Genomic DNA, 25,849 nt, shown 5'->3' on the forward strand with positions numbered 1-25,849 from the left:
CAAGAATTGCCAAAACAATACAAAAGAAGAAGATGGACAAGCTACCTCAGATAGACAATTTACTATAAGGTGACTATAATCAGGACAGTGTCCGATAGACACAGGAGTAGGTGATCAGAACAAGTGAATAGCAGAGACCAGAACAGACACACACATATGTAGAAGCTTGTTATATGAGATGGCTTTAGAAATCAGTGGAAAAAAAGACTATGTGATAAATAGTATTGGAGTAATTATCCAATCCTAATAAATTCAATTTCTACTTCATGTGGTTAATAACAGCAGCAAGAACACTCACAATAATAATTAACATGTTGAGTGCTCATTACATGTCAGGCACTGGTCTAATAATTGCTGTATATATGTTAACTCATTTAATCTTTTCTACATGCCAATGAGATAATTTATGGATGAATAAGTTGCGTCTCAGAAAGAGACAGAATGAACTCACAGTAGCTCTGTAAGTGGCAGGAGCAGAACCGTGCTTTGTGGACCAGCAGTCAGGCTCTGGAAACCCAGTTCTTAATGACCATACACTACTGCTTTGGGAGGAAAATGAAATTCCCCATCTGTCAAGGTCCTAAAGGTTAAACAAACAAACAAACAAAAAAAACCCCTTAAAACTCCATGAAACAATTTTAGGACATATGATACTAGGTTAGGAAGAAATTCTGCAAACATATTTACTAAATTTATAACCAAAAGCATGGAATGTCATTTAACAGCCTCAATATAATGGTTATATATTAGATTGAAGGAGGAAGGATGGGATAGAGGAGGGAGATTTTAAGTGTTTCTGTGATGTTTTTTTTTTAACAATAATCTATGAAAGCTATGGAAAAAAATGATATTTGTTAAATGTGAGTGGTGGATATGCATATGCCTGTTTATTTTTCTATATATTTAGCATTTCCTAAATATTTGGATTTTTAAAGTTAGACACATATACACTTTTTTTAAAGGTTTTTATTGGGGAATTGGGGATGGGGAACAGCATTGGGGAATCAGGGAAGGGGAACAGACAAGTTGCTGTCCTTTTGTTCTTCAGTCTAGTTGTGGAGGACATCGCTTCACTGGCCCATGTTGGTATTATCATTGCGCTCTTCCCGGGTGAGGCAGATCGGTCGCCAGCCACTGGACGGCCGCTCACAGTAGCTCTTGGCAGCTCACGCCAGCTGCCAGCCTCTCACGGGTAGCTTACAAGCAGCCCACTGCAGCCTCACTGTAGCCTATGCCGTCGCTGGCGACTCGGCAGCCCAGCTCCAGGTCGAGCTGTTGTTCACCATCTTAGCTGTAGAGGGCGCAGCGTTACTGGCCCTAATGTGGGATCCGAACCCCTGCTGCTCAGAGCTGGTGTCCCAAGCCAGCTCTTAACCAACACACCACTCGGCTGGCCCCACAAATACATTTTTTAAAAGAACAAGTTGGAGATGAGAAAATGTTTGTGCGTTCTTTGGTTAGGCTGCAGGAGGTTGAAAACTAAATCCTTTACAACTTTCACTTTCTCATTTTTCTTCTGAATAAACACTAATGTGCCCATGAATGTGATAAAATCATAACCGTCCATTTCAGTCCATTCTCAAGCATGCATATCAAACTCTGGTTCTCACTTGAGGCATCTATTGCTTTGTGCATTGTAGTTCCTCAGTAAATACTTGTGAATGAGCCATTTACAATCTGGTATTAAAACACAATAAACGAAATCAAACCACATTAATTCAGAAAATGCCTCACTGGTATTCCTTTGGTACAAAATTGATTTCCTCTGCATAATGTTAGGAAAGGAAAGCTGGTGGTCCTGGTTTCACTCCTTTTGGTAGCAAAACAGATTAGAAAGCTTGTGCAAATTGTGTTTTAAAATAAGCTAATCCTTGGAAAGTCTGGGATGTTTGTCTATTCTGAGCATTTCACTCGCTACTCACACAGAGCTAATATCTCTCCTCAGCCAGTTTTGGCTAACCTTGGGTGCCCTTCCCACCCCCTCCCCACCCCCGTTTAGAATTCCACAAACTCAATTTCCATTTCAAGCACAACCCAGTGCTTCTGAATTTCGCATCATTTAGAGCAGGGGTTTTTCTCATCCTCGTGGTGTTTCCATTTGCTTTCCTCAAGGCATCCCACCATCCCTGAGCCAGATTGCACCAAAACAAAGGAGTATTCTTCCTGCCTCTCTTTCTCTTCTTCGTCTTTTATATTTATGATTATTTGAAATGGAACTGGGCTGAAAACATTGGGATTTTAGATGCTTCCTGCTTTTAACAGTTTCGATCACATTTGGCTAATTTCTTAGAACCAGGTTGTGTTGGATGCACCACACGATTCAGGCTTTTGGTGTTGATATTACTGTTGTTTCTCAGAAAATTGTGTAGAAGTACTTCTTCCCTAGCTTTCAAAGTCAGGTTTGCCTTGGCACTCATTTGCACTGTTATGATGCCCATTCACATATATTAATATTCTTTTTAGCCTAGCTCCTAGATGTTTGACTTTTCCTGTTAAGAAAATACCCCTTGGTTGGCGTTTTGAAGTGTCTTGAGAGGCTTCTAATGTCATCCCAAAGTGCTTTCAATTACTCTTTGATTAATGTTTTCATCCAAATAATCTTTGCTCAAAGTCAATATAGCATTATCATTTCTCTCTGCAACTGTTTGACCCTCTGAATACTTAATTCTCAATTTTACATCCTTTTTTTGGGCTCATTGTATTGGCAATACCTTCTCCTTTTACCTATTTTGAATCTACTTGCCATGTTGACCACACTATCCCTTTGCAGTGGTAACCACGAAGGCTGTGATATTGGTAAAGATGTATTTATAAAAATAAACCAAATAAAAAAAATGCCCAACTATTCAGTATTCGATAAGTATTGCTTTCTGTTTTGTCATTTCTAATCTCTATTACTTCTTATTCTTTCCTTTGGAAATACAGAGTATCTATAAAATATTGTCTTCATAGCCATACAAGTGTGCCAATTAAGTTCACAAACTCATCCTGGGAAAAATGCTACATACCTCATTGCTGAATATCACTATGGTCACCTTCGAACTACTCCCCTTGGAAAGCTATACACTGATGCCAGTGCCTAGTCCACTCTTCAAAGCAATTTTGGAACTATTTTTTGACTGGCCATCAGATCTGTCATTGTATTACCCTTGATGTTCTGAATGTCATCAAAATGTCTTCCTTTCAATATTTCCTTTATTTGGGGTAAAAAAAAGAAGCCATTGGGGGTCACATCAGGTGAGTAGGGAGGGTGTTCCAATACAGTTATTTGTTTACTGGCTAAAAATTCCTTCACAGACTGTGCCGTGTGAGCTGTTGCATTGTTGTGATGCAAGAGCCATGAATTGTTGGCAAAAAGTTCAGGTCATCTAACTTTTTCATGCAGCCTTTTCAGCACTTCCAAATAATAAACTCGGTTAACTGTTTGTCCAATTGGTACAAATTCATAATGAATAATCCATCTGATATAAAAAAAAAGGTTAGCAACATCATTGCAACCAGTTTGCGAGTTTGCGAATTTAATTGTCAGAACTTTTATAGTGTTACAGTGCTTGTACTGTTTTTGTTTTGAAATTGTTCATATTCTTCTCCTACTCTCGCTCTGCTATCTCTCCCCCCTGTCTCTTTTCACTGTGTACAGGCTTTTGCTCTCAAATTTCCCCACTTTTCTTTTCCCAAATATTTGTTAAGTTGTCTTGTCTAACTACTATGCTCAGCAATGATGTCCAAAAAGAAAGTACAAAATTGAATTAAGATACATTACCTAACTTTCAAGAACTCGTAGTCTACTTAAAGAGAAAGATGTGTAACAGATAACTACGTTGTATTTAAGTTTGTAAGACAAGGTTGAACAAAAATTTATGGGTCACTTTGCCTTAAGGTGCCAGAACAAAACAGTATAGAGGTAGAAATTAATATAGATTTCATTCAATTATCCATTTTTTCATATTTATTTTTCCATTTAATAATTGTTCATTAGCATGCATAGCAGGGGATGTTAATATAAACAAGACTTACTCTTGTGTCTCAGAAATTTCTGCTGATAGTGAGAAAAGAGAAAATATCTGTTTTTCTTTGTTCTAGCCACAAAGCGCTATTAAGTCAGAAAAAGTCCTAGATGCTAACCCTTGTTATTTTGGGACTTGATTGGTGTTTTGCTTTCCCACCAGTCCCCTTTGCACATGACCTACTGTACTAAGGGCTAAATTAGTTATTTGGGGATGACATTGAAAATTTGACATAGCAATTTGGCCTAAATCCCATATTGCTAGTTCCCTCCTTAGACAAGTCTTTCACAGAGAGTGATCGTCTCTGCATTTGTTCTAATTCACTTCTCCTAGACACCTCTCTGATCTTCCTTCACTTTTATATATATGTAAAAAGTAACCATATATATTATACATATACATATAATATTTAACTGCAATATTACTTAAAAATGTTTCATCACTGTTGAAAATTATTAATTTAATATTTTCCTAAAAGTATACCTAGTTTTTCCAATACTATTTAATGTGCCAGAATTTCTCTTCAATATAAAGACAACACTTTATAAAGAACACAATATAAAGATATTCCCTTGTATAATAAGTTCTGCTCTGGACTTCGATCTGTTCTCTCGGCCTATTTGTGTTTGTTTATTTGTTCTATTGGCATACTGCTTTGATATTTAAAAGTTTATAATATGGTATTTAGGACAAGAATTCTCTCTTTTTTTTTTTTCCTTTCAAAGCTGTCTTGGTTATTGTTACACATTTCTCTCTCACTTGAATTTTAGAAATATCTTATCAAGCTCCATGACAAATTCCCCCTTTTTGTGTGAATTATGCCTCTCTCTGGATCACAGTTGCCAAAGATTTGTTCTTATTATTAACCTTAAGAAAATACATATTTTTCTGTATATAAAATTACAAACCCAAAGATTTATTCAAGAGTTTCATTTTTTTTTAATTTAATTAGATTTTTTTTTAATTTTTCAAATCCCATTTTGGATCTTCTCTTTCTACTTGATATGTTGAAATGTTTTTGAACGTGGATTGAATGGGATTTTGAAAAAGAAGTTTGTTTTTATTTATCTTGCTTGGAGTTCTGTAGGCCTTTAATTCTGAGAATTTGTATCTTGGATTGGACTTGAGGGTATCAGTTATAACTCAGTTTTTGGTGTATATATATGTAGATTTTAAAATAAATATAAATTTGTATATGCATATATTTGTACACATACACACACACTAAGAGTTTCTTGAAACAGTGACACTGCCAATAGCAATTAGCACATCTAGCCTCAAGTCATGTATTTTAATTAATTCCAATAAAAGGAATTAAGGTCCTTTATAGAAATCACCAATTCTAAAGCTGGGGCTAGAAAAGTACAAGATAATACTGGAATATATTTTTATGCCAAAAAGTAAAGAAGTGCTCAAACATGATAAAAAGACATAGGAACCAGCTTTAACAAGCCCCCACTGACCAAATTTGAGGTAATTTAAGTGTTTAAAGAAATGATAATAATTGGTTTTTCACCTATAAAATTAGAATCCACAAATTCATATTGAATATGAATATAGAATATTTATAAGCACATCGATAATAAACAAACAAGAGGGGAAAGTTCTTTACATAAGAATGGCAAATAATATATATATAGATGGCATAATGTATTCAGAAAAATCACCATTTGACAACAGTCATAGTAATAATTGTTTTAGTCAACAATAGATACTAAAACCAGTGGGTGAAAGTTTGATGAGAAACTGACAAAGTGAACAAAGTTAGCATCACCATTAATGAGACAAATAGATACCATGTACCCCCTGATGGGATGTGCTGAGAATAACACAACATTGTTTCTGGGGTGTTCCTGACAAAACTGTATTTCATCAACCTATCTATTAAGAAAATTCCCAACTGAGGGTTATTCTACAAAACAAATGACCATTACTCTTCAAAAAATATTAGGTTCATGAAAGACAAAGAAAGTAAGATAGGTTAGTTAGTATAGTATCAGGCAGTCAGGAATTCCCTGGTAAACTGAGCAAAGATAAGAAAAAACTGGCCATTCCTTAAACTAGCCATTCCTTCAAAATTATAGAGTAACTCCCTCATACTGGAACAGAGACATCAATCATGCCCCAGAGAAACAAAGCCATTTTGGAGGACATTATGAAAGGCCTGCCCAAGGCTGAGCAACAGAACAAATCTGATAAACCCCTTAATAAAAGGCACCACCAGTATTTCAGCATTCCCCCTTCCAGGCAGAAAACAAGTATAAAACTCAAGCCTTTTACCCTAGCTAGTGGGCATCCCATTTTCCGGGTACCCCCTCCCACTCAGGAGCTGTAACCTTTCTCTTGCTTTAATAAAACTCTCCTCTGCTACAAACTCTACCTCTCTGGTCCATGTCTCCATTCTTCAGCTTCACGAGACTACAACCTCGGCACAAGAAATATCCTACATCAAAAGGCTGTAGAACTACTTTAAATTAACAGAGAATAAAGACACACATACACACAAAATTCAACATTAATTGTGCATTGGATCCTGGACCAGAAAAAAAAAATCCTTATGTTTTAAAGAATCTAGTGGGAGAAATGATAAAACCTGACTAGGGTCTGTAGATTAGCTAATAGAGCTATACTAATGCAAGTGACCTAATTTGGAAAATTTTACTCTGGTTTGTAAGACAATGCCCTTGTGTTTAGGAAATGCACACTGAGGTGAAGGAGCATTATCTTTGCAACTAACTCTCAAATGGTTCAGAAAAAAGTTTACATACACCTCTCCATGCACGCACTGAGGGAGGGAGGGAGGGAGAGAGAGAGGGAGAAAACATGGTGAAAGTATAAAATTATTTCAACACAGTTAAGAGGAATTCTTTAAAATATGCATTATTGGGCAAGTACCATGCAACATCTGGGCACAGTAAGCAAAAGTGTGCGGGCTATAAAAGTCCTGTTACAAGCAGTTACCAGAGGCAGAATTACATGCTGTCCCCTTCCTCTGAATGACGGAGTCAGCGGTAACAATGGCCAGCTTTCAATGATGCTATCTCTACAATGTGTTGGCAGAACGAGAATAGTTTGAACAAATGCATAGTTTTGGCATTTGTCAGCTGAAGATAGTCAATAAACAAGTGCTATGTAAATAGTTATTGTGTTAATCTTTGTTCAGTTAACAACAAAAGAGTTCTGTAAAAGGTACCAACTCAGGCAGGCCCCATGTTGGACTTTAAAGTATGCTTTCCAAAACCCCTGGGCATGGAACAAAATAAAATATCAGGCAAGTGGAACCTCGTGCCTTATGGGACTTCAGGACACAAAGCAAACAGATTTGCCTCAGTATGGTCATTGGGTTTCCAGTAGTGACTTTAATGAATTGCACTCTAAAAGAATAGGGCATTGGTGAGTGGGTGCTACCTTTATGGGAAGGCCAACAAGATTAATATTTTTCCCTGCATCCAGTGACAAAAGTTTTGCATAAACAGGAAATGGGGTTGTTTGAGCTTCCTCATTACTGGAAATGTAGACTTGATTAAAGAAAGATGTTTTATGATTATTTTTCTCTTGAGCTCTGGGAAAGGAAACTTATTTTAGGTTTGCTTCTTATGACTTTTTATTGTCCATAAAGGGCTGTTAATGTAAGGATCCATGTTTATGAAATCATTCACTTTTCTTTGCAAGTCCTCTCACTTTCTTTGCCATGACTATTTCAAAATAACTGAGTTTCAAACTCTAAAGAAAGCGCAGAGCTCTGTGGGGAAGAGCAAGTGCTGAGCCAATGAAATTGCTCTGACCTAATTCTTTATTACTTGACTCTTCCTTGTGCTTCTTCCATTTATGCCTGCATATGTTAGGCCAGTGAATTCACTCACTTGTTCCTTATTCATTAATCTATATGTTCACTGAGCAGGCTTTTCAGAGCACCTGCAATAGGTCGAGCACTTCTGTGAACCCTGGGAGGAGAGACTTGTAAGACAATGTATTTCAGTAATATGATACAGACAAGAAATAACCATGTCCTGTTTATTTGTTGCTCATTAATTTCTAAATAAGTCATGCAAGCTAAAAGGGGTTAAAATTCAGACATGTTTATTTCTTAAACCTACTACAGATTTCTAGAAGGGATAGATGAGAAGACGCCAGGGTGGCTAGGAAAGGCATAGAGGAGGGGGCATTAAACTGTACCCTGACCCAGAGGTGGGATTCGGAGAGTCAGAAGGGAAAGGTAATCATGGTGAGGAGGTCAAGTACAATGTCTTAAGGGAACACAGTGATGAGGTTACTCCTGGGAGAGACTGGTGTGAAAAATGAGAGAAAATGTTTATTTTGTAATCTTCACAACACTGAGCTCCATGGTGGCCATCCCCAAAGAGGTTAATACAACAACGTCCTTCCCTCCCTTCTTCATTCCCGCCCTCTTTCCACTGCCTTCTCCCTTTCCAATAGATTGCTGGGTAAAATACAGTGTTATTCAGGACTTTATATAATTCTTCTGCGGATGTGGAAATTTAGCCTACAGAATGTAGGGGCGGTACTGACGCAGATCGCTAGTGTACACGCCATTTGTGTTTATCAGTTCTGAAATGATTTTATAACAGGAGGATTCCATTATTCTTTAAAGAGGTTTTGGGGGGGTCAGGGTGGGTTTATTTCAAGCAAGACAGCAGGCACTAATTATGCGTCAGGTTATTTTATTCAGAAGTTAGAAAAAAGAAGAAGTACTTCTCCCCTTCCTCCCCTTTCTCTCCCCCCTTAAGTAGAGAGAAATATTGAAACTCAGATCTGGGCTCTGACTCAAGGCACACAAGCGAGCTCATAAGGAAATAGGATCATGTGAAAGAGAAATAGGTCAATTTGAAAAGGTCATTTGCCAATAGAACCATTTTCAAAAGAATCTTATTGGCCAAATTATTGAGAATTTTTCAAACTGAATTTTTTTAGCTCCTATACAGCACTTGCATCTACATTTCCTGTTCCTATCCTTGTCACTTCATTTGTAAATGGTAGCCTTTCTTTCTTATGCTTTGTTAGTCTCTTTATTTGTGTGGATTTGAGTCCTGCCCCTGCCCTCAATTCTGTACCTACCTTAGTCCAAGAGGTTATCAGAAATTTGACACTTACGCAGGAACTGACACTATATGCCACAACTCTCTTTTTACCAGCGTTTAAGAGAAAGCCCACCTATTTTCATAAAAAACAACAGGCTGGAGAAGAAGCAAATGCAGGCAAGGCTGCTGGAAAGGGTGAAAGAGGCAGGGGCAAGGGTTTGAAGTGAAAGAAAAACTGAAAAATACTTCAACGATTTCATAATTTATTAAATAATTGAGTAAATTGGTCATTCAGTTGGACTTATTTTCAGGACCCTGCTGTTAAAGCAAATTGACCTGGAGCCAGTGGAAAGTCATAAAGCTCTATGATGAAAATATCTTCATCATGAATGATGGCTTTAACCTCTCTGTGGTCAGCTATTAGGCCTTGGCTTATTTTTTTCTGTCCTCTAAGATAAAGATTGTCATCAAAGTCGCTTCTGGAAGGGTTGCATAGACTTTTCCCATTAGTACCACATTTTTTTAGGAGTTTATTTTAAATATTACAATGAAAAATAATTTAAATTCTTGCAAATACTTGAATAAGGTTGGCATATGTTTCTGTTATAATTTTTTAAATTGCCTTTTTAATTGTTTCCCAAAGTTTAAGTCAATAGTTAAAATCTAGTACCCGTGCAATATTTAAAGTGAATTATTTGGGACTGGGCTAAGTGGGAAGGGATGGGGACAAAGTTAAGTGCAGGTATTCCGTTCCGGGACCATCTCAACAACGTGACATCATTATTTTCTTTCAATCATTGTAGCTCCCTGTGTTTCTGAGAATCGTGGGCCTCAGCCCCCATTTCTGTGGAACAATCTGCTGCTGTTTCCAAGATTTCACTACACTGAAATCCGTAGTCCATAAATTAAACTTAATGAAGGAGAGAGTGGGCAGATGACTAAGCTGCTTTTTCTAAATACTTGGAACAGCCTTACTACGGCAGCATCCAGACTATTAATCACCAAATTTGGCAGGATTTTAATGTCGCCCTTTATGAATAGCCACATGTATAGGTTTAACTTGAACTTGTAAACTTAGTCACTGAGACGGCAGTCAACAGGGCCTTCGTACACAAAGTGAAGTTACTTTGTTGAGTTTTGTCAGCATTAAAAAAATGTTGACAAAACTCAACACGTGAACATTTTTTTAAAATAAAACTTTTTATTTTAGAACAGTTTTAGGTTTACAGAATTATTGTGAAGGTGGTACAGAAAGATCCCATATACTCCAACTAGCTCCCATATTATAATTATTAAGGGTTTTTTTTTATTGGTATGGTACATTTGTTACAATTAATGAACCAATATTAATATAATATTATTAAAGTAAATGCTTAATAAAGATTTCCTCAGCTGTTTCCTAATATCTTTGTACTGTTCCAGGATCCCATCAAGGATGCCACATTATATTGAGTAATCGAGTCTTCTGAGAATCCATTTGGTTATGACAGTCCATAACTTTTCTGGTTTTTGATGACCTTATTAGTTTTGAGGAATACAGGTTAGGTATTTTGTGGAATGTTTTTCTACTAGAATTTGTCTATTTTTCTCATGGAAAAAACATGTATTGGGGTAATATATTTTTGGAAGGAAAACCACAGAGGTAAAGTTCCCCTGTCATCACATCATATCAAAGGTACCCACATCAAAGGTATCACATGATCTAAGACGATTGATGTTAATCTTCACACCCTGCCTTGAAGTAGTGTTTGTCAGCTACTCTTTTTTTTTTCTAGTTTTATTGAGAAATGAGTGACATACATCACTGTATAAGGCTTAAGGTGTACAGCATCATGGTTTGATTTACATATATTGTAAAATGATGACCACAATAGGTTTAGTTAACATTCATCATCTCGTATAGATACAATATAATGCAAAAAAAAATTATCCTTGTGATGAGAACTTTAAGGACCTACTCTCTTAACAACTTTCTGATATATCATACAGCAGTGTTAACTGCAGTCATCATGCTGTACATTACACCTCTATTATTTATTTATCTTACAACTAGAAGCTTGTACCTTTTGACCACTGTCTCCCAATTCCTCCCCCTCACATTTTGTTGATAGTTTCTTTTTCTATGCAGAAGCTTTTTAGTTTGATATATAGTATCATTTGTTTATTTCTTATTTTGTTGCTTGTGCTTTAGGTGTGATTTCCAAAAAAACATTATCAAGGCTCATGCCAAGAGATTATTTTTCTATGTTTTCTTCTAAGATGTTTCATGGTTTCAGGTCTTATATTTAAGTCTAATCCATTTAGAGTTAATTTTTGTGAGTGGTGTAGGATAGGGGTCAAGTTTCATTATTTTACATCTGAATGTCTACTTTTCTCAGCACCACATATTGAAGATACTGTCTTTTCTACATTGAGCATTTTGGTTCCTTTGTTAAATATTAGTTGACCATATAAGCTCGGGTTTATTTCTGGGCTCTCAATTCTGTCCCATTTGTCTATCTGTTTTTATACCACACTATTTTAGTACTATAGCTTTATAATATCACTTAAAATCAGGAAGTGTGCTGCCTCCTGCATTGTTCTTCTTTCTCAGGGTTTCTTTGACTATTCAGGGTCTTTTGTGGTTCCATATAAATTTTAGAAATGTTATTTGCTATTTCTGTAAAAAATGCCATTGGAATCTTGATAGGATTGCCCTTAATCTATAGACGACTTTTGGTAGTTTGACATTTTAGCAATATTAATTCTTCCAATCCATGAACCTTTCCATTTATTTGTATCTTTTTTTATTTCTTTCATCAATGTCAAGTTATTTTTCTCCCTACCCACCCCTACTTTCTATACTGTATTCCTTGGAAATAAGTCACTCTGTGCAGCCCCCACTTAAGGGGAGGAGAGTTATATGATATAGTTCATTAAGAGAAGAGTATCTATATAAATTATTTTGAATTTTTCACATAGAAAATTTCTCTATTCTCTCCATTTATTTATTCAATCATTTATTTATATAAGCATGAATTCATGGAAGTTTATTTTATACTTGGAATTAGAATTTAATACTGCTTTGTTTTGTTGCTCAAATTGTTCTAGCTTTTTTTTTTTTTTTTTTAAGCTGAGCCACCCTGACACCTGTTGGCAGCTCAGCGGCTGCTCAGCTCGGGCCGGGCATCAAACCGCTGTTGCTCAGATCTCAAACTCTTGAGCAAGCTCTGAACCAACTGAGCCACTCGGCTGGCCCTAAAATTGTTTTAGCTTTGACTAGTGGGAACTCTTTTATTTGGCTCCTTTGTCCCTTCAACATACCCCCATTAGCATGGGTATTTTTATTTTTTGAGCAGTCCCTTACTTTCTGGAAATACAAGATGAGTCAGGGTCATCTTGTATATTTCCTGTCACAATCCAAGAATCAGACAATTCTCCAAAGAGCCCTGGTTTCTTCCATTGGAGATTTGATATTAGAAACCAAGATCTGGGTGCCAGATGTGCTTGTTGTTATTATGGTGTTCGCATAAACATTTAAAATCTGAGTTTCATCTGGAATGTCTATGCTAATCTACTAAAAATTAAAACTTTTTAAATAAGTACTCTTGAGATGTTTACCAATACTGGGACTGAGATATTATGAGCACTCTATTAACATCAATTTCTAGAATTGTTGAAATCGCATGAAAATCTAGTCTAGTCTTAGGAATGAATGAAAATAAAAGGGAATTTGAGGTAGTAGTATGGGAAATATGGGAATTACTGTTTTATGTCAACAAGCTGACTTCTTCAATTATAAGGTGAAAACAAAGTCCTCTTCTTTAAAAGAAAGGGAACTAAACTACTTTGTATAATGGGATTTGCTTTCTGAACTGTTTCTGGATTGTTTCTTCATCCTAAGGCCAATATAATGCAAAGTTAGGGAGTAAATGGAATATATCATTGGTATCCTGTCACCACCTTCTCCATTTAATTCCTCTGCATTTATTCTTTCATTCAATAAATATTATTTGAGCACCTACTATGAGAACAAATAAAAAATTATGGTTACCATTGCTGCACAAGAAGTTATTCCAAAATTTAGTGGTACAAAACAATAACTGTTTAATTGTGCTCACTATTTTGTGGATTTATTGTTGAGGAAGAACTCAGCTAAAGCAGGTGCTGGGAATGCAAAGAGCATTGATAGGCTGGAACCAACTGTCTATTGCTGCTTGAGAAAAGCTGATGGGCACTGGAAACCATGAAGGAGTGCCTTCTTACTTCCTTCTTCCATTCTGTCTTCCATTGTCAGGTGCTAATCAGAAGCAAGATAAGGGAGACTCCAGCCCCAGCATCACATACCAGATGCCAGAGGATGGGCTTGCAAAGGAGAGGTAATATTTAGCAAAGTAAACTTCATGAGTTGCTGAAGACTTCTTTAAATACCAAAACTTGAATTCTATTTATTTTAAATAAAAATTTGCACTCTCCTCCACAAAAGATTCTAAATTTATTTTTTCTTGGTATCTTAGGATCATTTTGCTGTTTATAATATATTGTTTCCTTAGGACTTACATCCTGTATAAGATTCTCTGCCTCTCCCACAATATCACATGTTCGATATTTGAGATAGTACTGATTTGCTTAATTTTTCTTTCTACTGTCTGTCAAATAGGTTCAAATGATGTATATCATTGCTGAAACTAAGGCTTGCCTATTTCTGTGTTCTAATTTCCATATTTTAAACTGATACCATAAAATAACCAGAAATAAGCTTGAATAAATGCCAGAAGCACTTGTCTACAAGTCAAGTGACTAAATCTCATTGCAGTCATCATCAGTTACTTGGAGGCTTTACTTTGAAGTTCTAAGTTTGTAAGCCTGTTGGACAACTGATTTCTGTTTTGATATAGCTCTGGTATGGAAAATGTTGTTGGTAATTTTCTTTTTTTCTTTGTTTCCTTCTTTTGCTTTTTTTTTTTTTAAGTTAGGCTTTAACTTTGAAGACAACTGCTTTTGTAGCATATCTTTGTGTTATGACTTTAGATAGGTAGGTATTTAGAAGAGTCACAATGAAATTTTATCTTCTTATTCACCTAGTCTCCAGATGTCTCCAAGCAGAAAGTGATTTCAGAGATGACATGAGAAAGTTGTTCGGCAAAAGTGTCTTGGAGACCAAGTCTCAGTGTCTAAGGTCTGTCCAGGTGTACCTTCCACAACTGTGGCCTGATTATTCTGCCTTTTTTGCCACCTAGGGCTGCAGAGTAGCTTAGAAACATATTTCTCCATAATTTGTGGATCACTCAAAAGCTCATAATGTGAACCTCAAAATGTAACTAATCCACTTTTTTTTTAATCAAATAAAATACCTTAACTTAGCAGAGGCCACTTAAACGCAAAGAAAAATCATTTTTTCTTTGATAAATGGCAAGTTTGATATTCATTATCAGTCAAATCTTTATTCTCCCTGCTAAAGAAGGCCCTTCCATTTCAGATTGTTTTAGTAAGTTTGGGGATGGCTTTCTTAGCACAGAAATATGTCAGGGTGACATATTTCTTATCCTAATATTTGAACCTTCCTTTGGAATTGTTTTTCGAGTATATAGCTTCCTCCACATGAATTTCATTGCCCTGAGAAATTGTCTAAACACCTGATTGAAGAATACTGTATTCAAACTCATAACGTCCTATAGTTGGACTAGAAGGGATACAGAACAGAACTCTAGGGAAAAAGGAAAAAAAAAACTAAGGAAGTGTTCAGAGATTTAGAAGAAGAATCGTAAGACAATGACACCACAAAGTCAAGGGAACACTCTCAAGCAAAAGTGAAATTTCCATTGAAAGATCAAAGAAGATGAGACTGAACATTAGTAACTGGTATGTCTTTCATCTGAATCTAAACAAATAAAATATAGCAGCCCAGTTTAAACTTAGGTGTGTCTAATTCCACAACTTGTGATCTTTCTACAATACCATGCTACTCACTTTTAAAAACAAACATACAAACAAATTTGAGGTGCTAAAAAGATAAGTTGAATACCTATATAGAAATATATGCATTAATTAAATATATATTGATTTCATGATTGCTTAGATCCAGCACTCTTCTAGATACTGGGTGTAGAGAGGCTAATAGAGTAGATATGATGTCTGCTCTCTGTGGAGCTTCCAGTCTTGTGAAGTTACTAGAAATTAGTCAAATAGTCATGTTTAACAAATGCTATGAAGGAAAAATAAGATGGGGTTCTAAAAGAATATAATCAGGAGGACCCAATTTTAAATTTCAATGAATGGCACTCTTGAGATCTCCAGAGTAGTGGAAGTGAGTGAGATGGCATGGTCTGAGGTGGGGGACATAGGTGATAAGAGAAGAATCACTGTAGAGTGCTAACAAGCTAGGCTTGTCCAGGAGAGGTCAGCGCAGGCCAGGTTATGTAAAAAAAAAAAAAAAAAAAAGCTATGTTTGAAGGTCTTTGTTTAAGTGTAAGGAGAAGCTTTTACACGGTATTAATTTTATATTTGGTTCCCAGGCTGTATTTCTGACCCATGCCTTCCTGAGGCCCTTACCAGTGAACAACACTGCTTCCAACAGGAGAATCAACATTATGGCTTCACATGGCAGCAACGTGCAACTATTGGTGGTTTTTTCCCTTCCCCTTCACTAAGCCAATTTAGGCCTCACTGGATGTACCTTTGTAACATTAGCACCATAATGGCCATGATTTGACACAAATCCTTGGCTTAGTTGCTGTGAGAACAAGACTGGTATAATTAAACCATATGGACCCAACCATACCAATGCAGTGCTAGAGCAGAGAAGAAAGTAAAAGATGTGAGAATTGAAGAAACAGTGAGCTTCCTTTGGTTTTAAGATGCTTCCCCTTGGGAGCATAAATTTGTCTTTGGAGAAAGTAGTGTCAGTCTTGTCCCTGCAATAAATAGGGTGACAGTCACAAACCTAAAATCTCTAACGCAGTCAGGGAGCTTGCCAAATCTGTTTGCCACATCAGTCTTTGCCTGGGGAACAATAGTGCAGGTCTCCTGAGTAATTATCCTAAAGCACACTTAGTGGAGGTTGGGAGCTCCTTTGATAGGTTGTTTGGATTGTGATCCTAGCACGTACTGACTTAGCTCCATTCTTTATATTATTTCCTGGACCCACCTAGATTCAGTCACTCCCAAAATCTTATCTGAGAAACTCCCATGTTTGTTCATATTTGTTTTTCTTCCTTATTTGGAGCAAGTTGCTATGCAAGAGTATATGCATATTCATGGCTCCATCTACGCTAAGTTCTTCAGATCACTCTTTTTAGCTTGGTCTTCTTCCTCATGCAATAATCTTAAATTTCCAGTTGCTTGTGGGATACACAGCTGAATAACCATCTGTTATAAACTGAATTGTGTCCCCCTCTAAATTTGTATGTTAAAGCTCTAACACCAAGTATATTCAGAATGTGACTGTATCTGGAGATAGGGCATTTAAAGTGGCGATTAAGGTAAAATAAAGTCATATGGGTGGACCCTAATGTGATGTGACTAGTGCCCTTAGGATACAGATACACACAAATGGAAGACAGTGTGAACACATAAGGAGAAGAGGACTATCTGCTACAAGCGAAGGAGAGAGGCCTCAGAAGAAACAAATTCTGCCAAAACCTTGATCTCGGCCTTCTACTCTCCACACTGTGGGGGAATAAATTTCTGTTGTTTAAGCCACCTAGTCTGCAGTTGTTTGTTATGGCAACCCGAGCAAACGAATACACCATGCTTGCCTCCACGTTAGTATATCATCTTCCTCTGAAAGTGATTCCTCTTTCCCAAAAACGCAAATCTCAAGTTCATTCTTTCACTCACATATTCAGCATCCACCGAGACCATATTAGATGACAGGCACTGGGGGTCCAAAGACAAATTTGTCATAGTTCCTGCCCTCATCGATTTCATATTCCACTACACCCCATGCCAGCTCATTTATGTCACTGACACTTCCCTTCGCTCTATCTTCCTGGCCACAAACTTTGGAGTCATTTTCCATTTCTCCATCTTTCAAGGTTCACTTCTGGTCATAGATTTACAGTGAATCTCTTGCGGTGACATTTTTGCCATATACTGGGACAGCCAAGTCATCCCTGAAGTACTGGGCATAGTCTCCTAATGGGCTTCTCCTTCTCTAGTTCTTAGTTCTCACTCATCTCCTATCCATTCTCCATGCCAGTCCTCTGAAATACAACTTTCATCCTGTTATATCTCATAAGAAAGGTGAAGATAAACAGATGTCAGTCTGGGTCACCTGAGTAGATTTTATACTTGGTATTTCAATGTGTGTGGGTGGGGCGGAGGTCACCTGTAAATGAGCATCTGAGGCCTCTTTCATTGATGAATATTATATCTTTACAAAAAGTTCTTACACTGTCTACTTGGGCAGGAAAGGAGTATTTGAATTTTGATTTGGGTAAATGTTTGAACTCTGAATTGCTCTGACAACTGAATTTCTTTTCCACAAGTTCTCTAAAGTTGTGTATACATACATAACCAATCCAGATCCCAGAAACAATTTAAATCAGTAATTTAAGTTTCACTGATTTGAACTTCTCTTATATCTTAAACTTATATTTAAATTAATTTTAATTCTAATTTAAGTATCTCCTCTGAGAAGCACTATAGTCAAATAGATCTGGATCTGGACGTCTCAGGTTCAAATACTGGTGCAGACACCTATTAAGATGGCTTACTTGGGAAAGTTATAACCTTTCTGAGCCTCAGTTTCTAATTATAAAGGTACCCATCTTATAGGATTGTTATGATGATTCAATGAGTTGATAAATACAGGTTGCATAGACCAATGCTATTATTCTTCTAAAGAGAATGAGGAATGAATAAAGAAGTCCCCCTATTTCACCTGCTCTCTCAAGTTTTACACTAGTAGCCACAAGTGTCCTTTCCCCCTCTCCAGCATTCCTGTTTCTTTCAACTCTTACCCTCCACCAACCTCTCAAATGACATCACACTAAATAAAGGAGGCTTGACACACCTGAACAAACAAATTCGGGCAGTGATGTGAGAATTGTGGAGAAGACTGTAAAGAAAACTTCAGATGTTTGGTGTGGAGTTTGTGGTTTTGCACGGGAATGGGTAGAATTCCAAAAATAAACCCATTCTAAAAATGAAGGCCAAACTAGTGCTTGGTATAGATGAGGGAAACCACAGGAATGCAGTGCCTCCTGTTTTCAGGAAATACCAGACCTCTTTCAGAGCAACATGGAAGATTTCCGGAGGCCAGAATAAAAGATCAATGATGCAATCTTTTCCATTAGACAAAATCCCTTGTTTCTGACCTAGTCTGTGTGCCACAGGCTATAGTGACAGTCACTCTGTCTCACTCCCCTAATTGCTAGAGGGCTTTATATAGAACTAGTCTCTAGCAGAGCTGAAAAGAGAATGACTCAATGAAGGTCACTGTTCTGCGTCATCCTTCAGGCTCTCTCATTTTTTTCTCTCATTCATTCAGTGATCATTTTTCTACTTTTGGTCTCTATTTTCTTATCTTTAAAATGGGAAATTCAGATTCAGTGGTCTCTAAAATGCTATCAATGTATTATAATCTATGTTACTATGTACTGGTACTATGTACTGTGTCAGGACTTACGAAGAATATTAAAAGTCTTTCCTCAGTCTAGGGGTATTTAGTCTAGGTTGGTAAGACAATACATAAAATAAAAAACTGTATGTTTTGTAACAAAACAATGTATTTTCTCACTAATGGTAAATAACATGAAAGAAAATACAGATGTGATAGAGAGAAGAGGAGAATCACCAAGGGATTAGAGTTTCAGAAAAGTTTACTGGACATGAACTTTGAAAACCAGAAGCAAAGGAGAAGTAGAGTTAAAGGAACATCCTAGGAGGAAGACTGGTTGAGGCATTGTGTAGAGTGTGGCATGCCTGCAGGATAATGAGAAGGTAGACTTGTCAGCTGGTGTTCAGATTTCAGATAGAAGCGTAGTGGAAACAGTTCCAAGAGGAATATCAAGACCACAGTATGAAGGGTTTTGAATACCAGGCTGGTAGCATGTGCTCTACTCTTAGGTTAATGCCTCTCAAAATTTTCCACAGAATTATCCTTAAGGTTGGTAATAATATTTCAATGCTTCTATTCTTATTGACTGTAAAGAGGTACGTTTTGAAGTTTTTTGACAATTCATGTAATTTTTAAAATATTGCATATCAATGTCACATTCTATTCCATAATATCTATTTTCATTTGATTTTAATAATTCTGACTTTGTTACCAAAAATTACAGAAAATCCAATTTGTATGCATATGTTTTATCTTAGATCTTTAAGTAAGTTTATTTGTAACCTCATGCTTACAAATAAACCATGAGGCAAGATTACACCAATTATAAAGCACCAGCCACACACTATGGAAAACCATTGTAAATATTTTGAAAAGAAAAGAGTTGTACATTATTTCAGGGTATGGCATAATTTTAAAAAGAAATGAGAGCTGTAGGCAAATGCTTACTCTTTTAGTCCCTTCCTTTTCCTGAACTCTTCCTCACAATCTGAGAGCTTTGTAGGACAGAGAAGATGAAGGCCATCACCATCATTGCTAAACACCAGATAGTATTTACCTTTTGAAAGCATTTGCACATACATACATTATTTCTTTTTTATTTCTGCATATTATTCCAAGAATGGCTCAGAAGCCAATAATGGGCTACAAAGAGTTGACCTCTGGGAAAGTATACACATTTTGTTGCTTTTTTGAGGATACTATTTCTTTTATTAAAAAGTCAAAAGCTTACTTGAGAAAGTTTCTACTTTGGTAAATATTAGATTTCAAGTACAAATCTTCACTCTACAATAATGCAGCCTTTCTTTGTTGGTGAGATACTACTACTTTTCATGAAATTTATTTGTATGAAGAAGGCTAAGAACATTGTAATCAAGACTCTATGCATGCATACTGGCTGTTTCCAGTTCCTATAAGCTGGGCAGGAATACTTTCCTGGAATGACAGCTGTTCTGGAGGCTGTTGTGAGAAATGCACCATCAAAACACAGTGTCTATGTTGGCCCCCACACCCATGGTTATGATTGACAACCTCAATTTACATGTTTTTGATGTCTAGTATAACCTACCTTTTCATGATTTGGAAATTCAGATATAATGGAATATTGAGGTATATGTGTTTTGAGGTTTTTTTCCTATTGCTATTTCTTCCTTATCTATCCAACGATGCCCCAAACCAGAAAATTTTATGGGCTGAAACTCTGGATATGTTTGTGTGGTGGTGGTGAGTTAGTCCTATTTGAGACCCATGAAATCTGAATTGGTAAGTTATAAATAGGTATTAGAAAAGTTATAATTTAAATAGGCACTCTGAAAGACTTCCCTAATTCCAAATATCCTCCTCTGCCTACCTGCCAAGAATATGCCAAAATTATGGTTTTCAGAAGTCCCTTATTAAAATATAAATACCTCTGGGGAGGGGAAGGATTTAAGGAGGTAGTGGTGAGGTTAAAGTTCAATTCAATATTAGCTCCACTTTGAAACCTTAGAAACTTACAGGAAAACGATGTCTTTAAAAATTCAACTGGCTCAAATTTTCACCTTACAGTAATTTGTGTTGTAATTGCTAAAGATTATTCATCTAACTTCAGTATAAACATAGTAAAGACCTAGGAATTCACCACCTAATGAAGACATTCCCTCCATTATTACATCATAGTAATGGTATTTGTTTTAATAAATATTGGGCTATACAACTTTTAGTACACATTTACATCTATATTATTTCATGTATATAATTTGGTTATTTAGATACATATTTCTGAGATATGAACCATAATCTGCTTGCATACCACTTCCATCCTTTCATCCCATCTTTGTCCAAAGCAGCACATAAAATGTGGATTTCATGAAAGCTCTTCAAAGTGCTTGATATTAAAGATCACTAACTCAAGGCCTTTTTAGCCACTCTGGAGTAGGAAAAGAAAGCATCAGGGGAACAGAATTGCTGACCTACTNCCATGGCAACCCACTGCAGCAGGGGCTGCAGCCTACCCATCGCTGGTGACTCAAGGCATCCCAGCTCCAGGTTGAGCTGTTGTTCAGCATGTTAGCTGTGGAGGGCAGTGTCACTGGCCCTCATATATGGGATCCGAACCGGGGCCCTCTGGCATCCCAAGCCAGTTCTTACCCATCGCGCCACTTGGCCGGCCGTATGGGTCCTATTCTTAATTTTTGCAATAATTCTTCATTTATACAATACTAATAGTAATCCTTAAAACAACAAAATCTTTTTGTTATCAAATGGATATGAAAATATCTGCATTATACAGTGTTTTCTATGTTGTCTTATGTTCATTGTTTTCTACTGCATTGTTTAGAATTTTCAGCAACATTTAGTTACAAGCTGCTTGGCCTAGCTATAATGAGATTTTTCAAAAGAAAGTTCTGCACTGAAATTTACTAGGACTCTTCAAGATGTTAGTCTGGGGACAGTTCTATCTCTTTGGGTTTTTTTGGCTTATCTAAAAGCAAGATCCAGATTTCCTGTAGTTCTGCCCAGTTAGGTGATTATTATCTCTCTCTTAGAAGTGGTATCTAAGGATTCACACTAGCCAAGGGACACTTCAGATGTTACTAAAATAGCATTGGGCATAACGTTCTTCAAGAGACCCCATTGCTGTTTTCACTTGTCAAAGAACATTTTATAGACTCCATTTATGCCAGTGGGTTTCTGAAACAGTATAGGCTCTTTTTTTTTTTCCCCAGAATTCTCATTGTTTTGTCAAGTGGTTAAGCCTCTTACCCATCACACACTTAATGAGAAAACACATTTACTAGGAAACATGTCTTAGGAACCATTTGTTTCTGCTTCTCCTGAACCCGTGCTCATGCATAATAGGCCTAATTATAAATGTGGAGCATTCAATTGAATTCAATTTAAGGGGTCCTAATTTTTCCTCTAATGTATATTTGGTTAGTCCTCATTATTCATGGATTCTGCATTTGTGAATTCTCCTACTTGTTAAAATTTATCAGTATTCATGGTGGCACTTTCATGGTCATGTACAAGTGGCAGAAAATGTGTTTCAACTGACACACATGTTCCTAACTGAGGTCGACAAGGAGACACCTTATGCCTCTTTTGTTCCAGCTCTCATACTTTAAGCAAGTGTCTTTTTTTGTGGTCTATTTAGTGCCACATTTTTGTGCTTTTGGTTGGTGATTTTGCTGTTTACAATGGCCCCCAGAGTTAGTGTTAAGTGTTATCTGGTGTGGCATCCTTTGGGGAAAAAACATGCTAGATAGGCTTCCTTCAGCCATGAGGTATAGTGTTGCTGGGTGTCAGTTCAATGTTAATGAGTCAACAATGCCTGTTAAAGACATCACTGAGCAGAAACACACATAAAACAAGGTATGTGTTGATTGGTTGGTGACAATGTTGTGAGCAGAGGCTCTCAGGAAACTGACAGTGTATTTCCCCTAGAAGCAATGGCTCAGCATACTAATTCAGTGTTCACAGTGACTTTATAGACCACAACGACCATGAATAATGAGAATCAAGTGTGTCCTGTTCCAATCGGCCCTTATGATGGATCTGTCTCTCCACAGTAAAACCAGAGTATGTATTTAGGCCTTTATTATTATTGCTTTCCTGCCTCCATGGTCTAATTGCCCACGCCGTTGAAGACTAAAGGTCATTATTCTGGGCTATAGAAAGTGAGCTGAGAAAAGACAAAAATGGAAAGAGATTTTTCCAATATTTCTTTTTTGAATAAGAAGAAAAATATTGAAAGTATGTAATTTTGTGCTCCATTATGGAGTCTTAGACTCTGTAGCTTTTTTATCACTTCAGTTTTCCAGCCATTATCTACATGGAGCTGATTTTCAGAGAAAAGCCAAGTCATTTTCTAAAGCATGCCTAGATGCACTCTGGTGGCCAAAGACCTTCAGTAGTTCTAGCTGGTGGTATTACTTGGAGAAAGTAACCATTCTAAATTTCTTCCTATTTCTCTCTCTATTACACATACACACAGAGAGGGACACACACACAGGGCTCTGTCCATTTAAGACAATTTCAATTCAACATCATTAATTCATTTAATGAACATTTATCTAGTATCTGTTATGGACTATGTAAATCATTGTGAAAGATAAATAGACGACTGAGATTCAGATCAAGTCCTCAGGAAACTTAGGGTCTAATGGAGCAGTAACCAAGAGGGATTGGGACAAACAAGAGAGAGAGAGAGAGAGAGAGAGAGAGAGAGAGAGAGAGAGNATATGCTACTTGGAGAGAGATCCAAGATGGTGGAGTAAACACTGTGCTTGCATCCTTCCATGAACACGTTACAATTACAACTAAATTATAGAACAATCAACCTGGAGAACCATCAGAAATCTAGCTGAACAGAAGTCCTATAACTAAAAACATAAAGAAAAAGCCACATCGAGACCAATAGGAGGAGCAGACACACAGATTAGGCCCCAAACCTCCATGTGGCAGTTAAGAATTAAGAGGGATACCTCAGCTGTGAAGTTCCCCTCTCCTCCACCTCCCAGGAGCAGACAGAAACACCAGCCTCACAACAGACTCCTAAGCCTGGAGTACTAGTGCTGGGAAGAGGAGCTCCTACAACATCTGGTTGTGAAAAACGGATGGAATTCTGACCATTCAGGTGGGATGGAGGGCTGTGGGAAACCTAGACATCATCTTAAATGACCTGCACACAGATTCACTTGCTTGCAGGCACTCACCTTAGGCTCCAGTGAAGGGACAGTAACTGGGGGTGTTGGAGATATACAAGGAGCAGACTGAGGTGTCAGGCTTCAGTGTGAGGACTGGAGGACAGTCAACATTTTCCCTACAAAGGGTGTTCTCCCACGCAGCCAGCAGGCAGACACCATCTTTCCTGTGTTGAGCCCTCCCCCACTGGCCAATTCTGAATCTGACTGGTCTTGTGAGTTCCACTGGGACTCTGCCCCACCTCACTCCCCCAATGCCAGAGGCACTTTCTCTAGGAACAGCCAGCCCCACCTACACTGCACTTTCTTGGAAACTATTTGGGTCTGGCATACCCTAGGCAGGAGGCAACTAGCCTTGCTGTGCTCTGAGACTTTTGCTGAGTAGCTCCAGTCTCAGCACTGGCACCAACCCAGAATTTACATTAACCTGGTGACCACAACTCTTCCCACTCTAGTGACTCCCTGAGGCCCTGCCTCACCCAACTTGCATACCACACTAGACTCTATCAGCGGCTGAACTTTAAGGGAGCCAGCAGGTGGCAGAAGGCCTCAGGGTATCTTGACTTTTTGCAGAGCTACCCCAGGCCCATTACTGGTGGTAGAAATCCTCAGTTTGCAGTGTGGCACCTCCCACATGCCTCTAGTTTAACACAAGCAGGGAACAACTGCAGGTCACTTTGTAGCTCCTACTAGGTAGCCCCTGGCCAGTCATACTCACTGCCTGTGACTGCTCCAGAGCTCCTCCCAGGAGGCCCCACAAACAACATACATGGAGGTTGGCTTGAGATTATAGATGAGTACCGCCCAACTAGCCTCACAAGTGTCATACACAAAGGGCAACCTCAACAGCAGGCACCAGTGCCTATTGGGGCAAATCCCACTCAGTGGGGTAAGTGTCCCCCTTCTCCCCCCCCCACACACAGCAACTCATAAGCTGTGGATGTGGACAAATCCCACAGCCAATAAGACTGAGGTTCAATCCCACACACTGATGTGTCAACACTAATCAAGGCTGAACTGTAACAGGAGGGCACACAGAACCTACGCAAGAAACATTCCTGGAGCATCTGGCACAGGTGACCAGGGAGACTGTGCCAGGACCCAACAGAGCATCTACTACATAAGGTGCTCTGTGGCCAAGACTGGGAGACATAGCAGATCTACTAATACATAGAAACAAACACAGAGAGACATCCAGAAACGGTGAAACAAAAAAATGCATCCCGGATGAAAGAACAGGAGAAAACTCCAGAAAAAGAATTAAATGAAATGGCCTCAGATGGGTCCTAGATTTGTTGGGGTGATGGATGGAGNGAGCGAGAGAGGGAGAGAGGAACTTAAAAAAATAAGTTCAGTTATCAAATAACTGGACTTCTAACAAAAATAATTGCCAAGTGCAAATTGTTGCTCGGGGCAGCTGAACTGGAAATCAAATCATGCAATGGACGATGGACATGAGCAAAAAGCTTAGTTTATTGCCATGTTTATTACAACATCCTTATCCATACAGCTTTACCAACTAACTACACCCTAGAGCATAAAACCAGAGTTTGCTTGCTATGTCTGTTAAAAATGTCACTAATACAGAACAACTGGGAGAAAGACCTAGCTTAAATTTAAATTACAGAATTTCTTTTCCAAAAGAAAAAAGCCAATTATGTGACCTGCATCAGACTGTGTATGCCAGTGTGCATTTTTTTTTAAGATGACAGGGAGCATACTATAGCTGAGGGAAAACGGTTTGTCAAAAATGTTATAGGATTGAAAGAACTAATTTCTTCTTTTTATCCAACCAGTTTTATCATTCTGTAATTTAGACATAGCATCTCTGTTGTCCATAAATAGATTATTTAAAGTTAGTAATCAGCTCACTCTTTTAAATAATTTTAAACATTTCTACATTAAATTATAAGTTTATTTATTTGCTTTGTGAGAATTATATTAATAACGAATGAACACTTGCCAAATTTTCCTATTAAGCATACTTTTATGGTGTCCCTGAGCATCTCTAAAGGTTCTCTGTTTCCTAATGGATCAAGCTCAGATAGCCTCCATAATGTAGCATCATAGAAATAACTG

The 25,849-nt window shown here is 37.6% G+C and overlaps 1 long non-coding RNA gene across 2 annotated transcripts in view; it reads right to left on the minus strand.

Annotated features, from left to right (window-relative positions):
* LOC109386287 (uncharacterized) overlaps positions 1–25,849 on the minus strand; it is a 123,276-nt gene that overhangs the window by 80,979 nt on the left and 16,448 nt on the right. The window contains exon 3 of one of the 2 annotated variants that reach the window (XR_002124768.1): positions 498–580. The exons of the other annotated variant lie outside the window; for it this stretch is intronic. This is a non-coding gene — a long non-coding RNA (uncharacterized LOC109386287). Of the gene's footprint in view, positions 1–497; positions 581–25,849 lie in introns of those variants that run through there. 2 annotated transcript variants of the gene reach the window in all.

The sequence above is a fragment of the Hipposideros armiger genome, unplaced genomic scaffold (genome assembly GCF_001890085.2).
Source record: "Hipposideros armiger isolate ML-2016 unplaced genomic scaffold, ASM189008v1 scaffold_131, whole genome shotgun sequence".
Taxonomy (NCBI): domain Eukaryota; kingdom Metazoa; phylum Chordata; class Mammalia; order Chiroptera; family Hipposideridae; genus Hipposideros; species Hipposideros armiger.